This window comes from Bos grunniens, chromosome 20 (assembly GCF_055505025.1).
Source record: "Bos grunniens cultivar Pamir isolate PY7600 chromosome 20, Bosgru_T2T1.0, whole genome shotgun sequence".
Taxonomy (NCBI): Eukaryota; Metazoa; Chordata; class Mammalia; order Artiodactyla; family Bovidae; genus Bos; species Bos grunniens.
The window spans coordinates 73145795-73152337 of record NC_141184.1 but is presented as its reverse complement, the minus strand read 5'-3'; the positions used below and the strand labels follow the sequence as shown (position 1 = coordinate 73152337).

The 6543-nt window shown below is 57.1% G+C and overlaps 1 pseudogene; it reads left to right on the top strand.

Moving 5' to 3' along the window:
• The first annotated feature begins 1216 nt into the window (after positions 1-1216).
• LOC147350780 (5S ribosomal RNA) lies at positions 1217-1336 on the top strand (annotated as a pseudogene).
• Positions 1337-6543: the final 5207 nt, after the last annotated feature.

Here is a 6543-nt window from a genome sequence, read left to right as displayed (position 1 = left end):
TTCTGTTTTTGAAATCGTCTTTCCATTTAGTAGAACACGAGCTCTATTCTTTGTATTTTGCCTAGGGAATTAGCAATGTCCTGGTTCAGATGGCAAGGCATCCGCGCGCAGGAGACTGGGGTTTGATCCCTGGGTCGGGAAGATCCCGCCGGAGAAGGAAATGGCAACCCACTCCCAGTATCCTCGCCTGGGAAATGCCACGGACAGAGGAGCCTGATGGGCCGCAGTCCATGGGTTGTATTAAAGTTGGGCTCAACCCAGCAACTACGAACACAAGTATTTCCAAAGACCACACTCAAGTGTGTGTGTGTGTGTGTGTGTGTGTGTGTGTGTGTGTGTGTGTATCTCCTCTTGCCGTCTTGGAGTCTGTCTCGGAATCTTCATGTATTTCTGCCTCTGTATCTCCTGACAGCCAGCCGCCGGCCCGTTCGTCTGGCCCCGGCCTCTCCCAGGCGCTCTGGCTCTGGCTGAGGAGCTTGCGCAGGCCAGCTGTCTCCCTTGGCGTGGGTGCGTGCGAGTGTCTGTGTGTCTGTCTGTGTGCCTGCCTGTGGCTCGTCTGCTCTCTCAGGAAGGTCGAGGGCTTGGCGTGGGGGCAAAGGGGGGGCCTCGGTAGTGCGAAGGGGAGGGGCTGAGGCGCTCCGGTCGACCGCGCCTCCCTGGCTTCTGGTGGGTTTGGGCACCGGACAGGTGCCGGGCAAGTTGGGCGCTCAAGTTTCGCTGCGTCTAGGCCCGCAGGAGGTTCAGAGGCCCCTGGGCCCCGGGGGTTGGGAGGCGGCGGGCGCCGAAGACCGACACCTCCGGGGCCGCGCGGGCCTGAGCAGCGAATGGGATCGGGGGGAGGCCCGGCTCAGCGAGCGCGGCCGGGTCTGGAGTGGCCGCGGGTGGGAGGGCGCCGAGACCTCCGCACCCCTCAGCCCAGCCCCCAGGCCCCGCGCGCACGCACGCACGCACGACCTCCCGGTCAATGGGGGGTCCTGGAAGCCCCTCGGGCCCCCGGGCCCGGCCAGGCGCTTGCTGGTCTGGTGTTGGCGGTGTTCGGGGGGTGGGGGTGGGGGGGCGGGCCGGCGTCAGCAGGCTGGAGTCCGGTCGCGGGTCGTGCGGCTCAAGTACAGCATGCCCCGCGACGAGAGGTGCGGCCCGTTGGCCCGACCTGCAGGGCAGAGCGAAAAGGAGGCGAAGCGCAAGGCTCTTAGGGCGCCCCGAGCCAAGCGCCACCGTCTCAGGCCGTATCAGCCTGAAGGCGCCCGATCTCGTCTGATCTCGGAAGCTAAGCAGGGTCGGGCCTGGTTAGTATCTTGGATGGGAGACCACCTGGGAATCCCGGGTGCTCGAGGCTTTTTGCCTACCAGAAGAGGTCCTTTAGCCCCCGCCGCGCGTCCCGATTCTTGGATCCCCCCCGCAGCCCCAGCCCCTCCCGGGCCGCGGGGAGCGGGTGGCCGGGGCCCCGACTCCCGCTGCAGACCTGGGTTGCCTCCGCGCGGCCCGCGAGCCCCTCCGCATTCGCATTCGGCTTCCAGGACACCCGACGACCGGCAGTCCCGTCTCCACCTGGGGCTCCTTTGGCTTGCCTCAGGCAATCCCGGGGCTTGCACCGACTCCAGCCAGAGCCCCGGCCCCCGCCCCACCCCCTGCCTCGAGGCGATCGCGCATGCGCATGTGCGCGCGCACGCACAGATAGATGTGCCCAAACGGGGCATCTATCTTGTTCACTTATACCGTGGGTGGATCTATGCCTGGGAGTCGGACTGCTGGACCATAGGCTACTTCCACTTTTAGTTCCTTCGGGAACCTCCATATTCTTTTCCATACCGGCTCTACCCACGCCCATTCCTACTCACCGTGGAGGAGAGTTCCCTTTGCTCCACATCTTCTCCAGCATCGGTTATTGACAGACATCGCAGTGAGGCCCAGTCGGACTCATGTGAAGTGGTCCCTCCTTGGAGTTTGGAGTTGAGCCTCTCCAATCATTAGTGACGTGGAGCAAGATGACCTTTTGGAAATGCAGATGCAATGCTGTCACCTCCCTGCTCCAACGGCTCTCGTATTTTCCCAGCATATTGAAGATACGACCACTTCCCTTCAGGCTTGCTCCTCACGTTCTTCTCTGATGTCTTTTGCCTGGAATGCCCTCTGCACTCTTTGGCTTCCATCCCATAGGGCATTTTTCGTTTCTTGAATGTCCTAAGTTTCCCTGGTCACATAGCCTTCCAAGATGCTATTTTCCCTGCCTGAAATTCTTCCTGCATCTCAACCCTGGTTTACCTAGGTTCAACCTATGGACCTCAACGAAATGGTGCCTCTGGAAAGCCTTCCCTGACACCCAGGTTTTGTGGTGAGGGAAGAGGCCCCTCTATAGGTTCTCAAAGGATCTGCCTGTGATGTATCATTAGAGTCGTCTCAGTGAAAGCAGGAACTCTGTGTCTTCTTCTCTCCGCCTTCTATTCCCTGAAACTTATTACATGCCTCCTAGCTCATCGTAGGTGCTCAGTATTTACTTAGTGTGTGAAAGACAGAAAAGCTCTTGGAAGCCTCAAGGGGTCACTTGGCTCGGCACTTTTGATCTCTTTGTATATTTGGCGATTCAATTCTTTCCTTTCCTGGGTTGATGGGTACACTATATTCGAGGCACAATCTAAGGCATGAAGACATATCCATACATAGAGGGTCTTGCTTTCAAGGAACTCGTACAGCAGATTTCTACAAGTTAGGGCTTTTCAAATGCTCTAGAAGAATGTGAACGTTCAGTAGGCTCCATTTTCATTTCAAAGAAAGATCGTTTGACTTCCATAGCAAAGGTGGAGACCTTCCAACGTTGAGTCCAATACTTATACCTTGACCATTTCAGGCAAGTCTTGTGGTTCCTTCTGGAGGTGTGTGGCTCTTGCAGAAATGTGAAGATCTTCCATCGTCCTCAGACTTTGGTGTCATTTGCAATCATCCAGAAAGCTTCCAGGTCTAGGTTCCAGACCACCAGCACACACAGTCAGTAGCCAACGGAGTGGATTCCAGGAATACGCATTGTTCACCGGCATTACCGTTGATATTGTTGCTGCACACTCAATGCAGTGGGCAGGGCCTGGATTGTCCACTGGGTCTCATGTGGAATGGAAAGAAGGGCTCCCCCCCTCCCCCCCCCACACACACACACCACCCACCCCCACTGTTGACAGCCTTGTGACGAGAAACGGTCCCCGAAACAAGAATCAGACAAACCAGAGAAGCCCAGATGATAGTCCTTGAGATGAAGGAACTAAGCAGCTGGTTGCGATGGCACCAAGGGGAAAGGTTGCTCTTTGTGTCTGCCCCTCTACTCCTTTCTTCCTGGACGCCTTAGGGTTTTGTCATGGAGATTTGAAATAAAGTGCACAAAAGTCATATGTGTTGAATCAAGATTTTGCATTTAACCATCTCTCAAAAAGGAAGAGAGCTTCGCCTGCACATGTTTCTTTCAAAACCGTCAATTGCTTTTCAATTCTGGGGTTTCTCTCTTGCCTTGTTCAGTTAGCCTTAACAGTAAAAATCAACGAAAACTACATAAAGATTCAAAGATACCAACAAAGGACAGCTTCTGTTTTTGAAATCGTCTTTCCATTTAGTAGAACACGAGCTCTATTCTTTGTATTTTGCCTAGGGAATTAGCAATGTCCTGGTTCAGATGGCAAGGCATCCGCGCGCAGGAGACTGGGGTTTGATCCCTGGGTCGGGAAGATCCCGCCGGAGAAGGAAATGGCAACCCACTCCCAGTATCCTCGCCTGGGAAATGCCACGGACAGAGGAGCCTGATGGGCCGCAGTCCATGGGTTGTATTAAAGTTGGGCTCAACCCAGCAACTACGAACACAAGTATTTCCAAAGACCACACTCAAGTGTGTGTGTGTGTGTGTGTGTGTGTGTGTGTGTGTGTGTGTGTGTATCTCCTCTTGCCGTCTTGGAGTCTGTCTCGGAATCTTCATGTATTTCTGCCTCTGTATCTCCTGACAGCCAGCCGCCGGCCCGTTCGTCTGGCCCCGGCCTCTCCCAGGCGCTCTGGCTCTGGCTGAGGAGCTTGCGCAGGCCAGCTGTCTCCCTTGGCGTGGGTGCGTGCGAGTGTCTGTGTGTCTGTCTGTGTGCCTGCCTGTGGCTCGTCTGCTCTCTCAGGAAGGTCGAGGGCTTGGCGTGGGGGCAAAGGGGGGGCCTCGGTAGTGCGAAGGGGAGGGGCTGAGGCGCTCCGGTCGACCGCGCCTCCCTGGCTTCTGGTGGGTTTGGGCACCGGACAGGTGCCGGGCAAGTTGGGCGCTCAAGTTTCGCTGCGTCTAGGCCCGCAGGAGGTTCAGAGGCCCCTGGGCCCCGGGGGTTGGGAGGCGGCGGGCGCCGAAGACCGACACCTCCGGGGCCGCGCGGGCCTGAGCAGCGAATGGGATCGGGGGGAGGCCCGGCTCAGCGAGCGCGGCCGGGTCTGGAGTGGCCGCGGGTGGGAGGGCGCCGAGACCTCCGCACCCCTCAGCCCAGCCCCCAGGCCCCGCGCGCACGCACGCACGCACGACCTCCCGGTCAATGGGGGGTCCTGGAAGCCCCTCGGGCCCCCGGGCCCGGCCAGGCGCTTGCTGGTCTGGTGTTGGCGGTGTTCGGGGGGTGGGGGTGGGGGGGCGGGCCGGCGTCAGCAGGCTGGAGTCCGGTCGCGGGTCGTGCGGCTCAAGTACAGCATGCCCCGCGACGAGAGGTGCGGCCCGTTGGCCCGACCTGCAGGGCAGAGCGAAAGGGAGGCGAAGCGCAAGGCTCTTAGGGCGCCCCGAGCCAAGCGCCACCGTCTCAGCCTGAAGGCGCCCGATCTCGTCTGATCTCGGAAGCTAAGCAGGGTCGGGCCTGGTTAGTATCTTGGATGGGAGACCACCTGGGAATCCCGGGTGCTCGAGGCTTTTTGCCTACCAGAAGAGGTCCTTTAGCCCCCGCCGCGCGTCCCGATTCTTGGATCCCCCCCGCAGCCCCAGCCCCTCCCGGGCCGCGGGGAGCGGGTGGCCGGGGCCCCGACTCCCGCTGCAGACCTGGGTTGCCTCCGCGCGGCCCGCGAGCCCCTCCGCATTCGCATTCGGCTTCCAGGACACCCGACGACCGGCAGTCCCGTCTCCACCTGGGGCTCCTTTGGCTTGCCTCAGGCAATCCCGGGGCTTGCACCGACTCCAGCCAGAGCCCCGGCCCCCGCCCCACCCCCTGCCTCGAGGCGATCGCGCATGCGCATGTGCGCGCGCACGCACAGATAGATGTGCCCAAACGGGGCATCTATCTTGTTCACTTATACCGTGGGTGGATCTATGCCTGGGAGTCGGACTGCTGGACCATAGGCTACTTCCACTTTTAGTTCCTTCGGGAACCTCCATATTCTTTTCCATACCGGCTCTACCCACGCCCATTCCTACTCACCGTGGAGGAGAGTTCCCTTTGCTCCACATCTTCTCCAGCATCGGTTATTGACAGACATCGCAGTGAGGCCCAGTCGGACTCATGTGAAGTGGTCCCTCCTTGGAGTTTGGAGTTGAGCCTCTCCAATCATTAGTGACGTGGAGCAAGATGACCTTTTGGAAATGCAGATGCAATGCTGTCACCTCCCTGCTCCAACGGCTCTCGTATTTTCCCAGCATATTGAAGATACGACCACTTCCCTTCAGGCTTGCTCCTCACGTTCTTCTCTGATGTCTTTTGCCTGGAATGCCCTCTGCACTCTTTGGCTTCCATCCCATAGGGCATTTTTCGTTTCTTGAATGTCCTAAGTTTCCCTGGTCACATAGCCTTCCAAGATGCTATTTTCCCTGCCTGAAATTCTTCCTGCATCTCAACCCTGGTTTACCTAGGTTCAACCTATGGACCTCAACGAAATGGTGCCTCTGGAAAGCCTTCCCTGACACCCAGGTTTTGTGGTGAGGGAAGAGGCCCCTCTATAGGTTCTCAAAGGATCTGCCTGTGATGTATCATTAGAGTCGTCTCAGTGAAAGCAGGAACTCTGTGTCTTCTTCTCTCCGCCTTCTATTCCCTGAAACTTATTACATGCCTCCTAGCTCATCGTAGGTGCTCAGTATTTACTTAGTGTGTGAAAGACAGAAAAGCTCTTGGAAGCCTCAAGGGGTCACTTGGCTCGGCACTTTTGATCTCTTTGTATATTTGGCGATTCAATTCTTTCCTTTCCTGGGTTGATGGGTACACTATATTCGAGGCACAATCTAAGGCATGAAGACATATCCATACATAGAGGGTCTTGCTTTCAAGGAACTCGTACAGCAGATTTCTACAAGTTAGGGCTTTTCAAATGCTCTAGAAGAATGTGAACGTTCAGTAGGCTCCATTTTCATTTCAAAGAAAGATCGTTTGACTTCCATAGCAAAGGTGGAGACCTTCCAACGTTGAGTCCAATACTTATACCTTGACCATTTCAGGCAAGTCTTGTGGTTCCTTCTGGAGGTGTGTGGCTCTTGCAGAAATGTGAAGATCTTCCATCGTCCTCAGACTTTGGTGTCATTTGCAATCATCCAGAAAGCTTCCAGGTCTAGGTTCCAGACCACCAGCACACACAGTC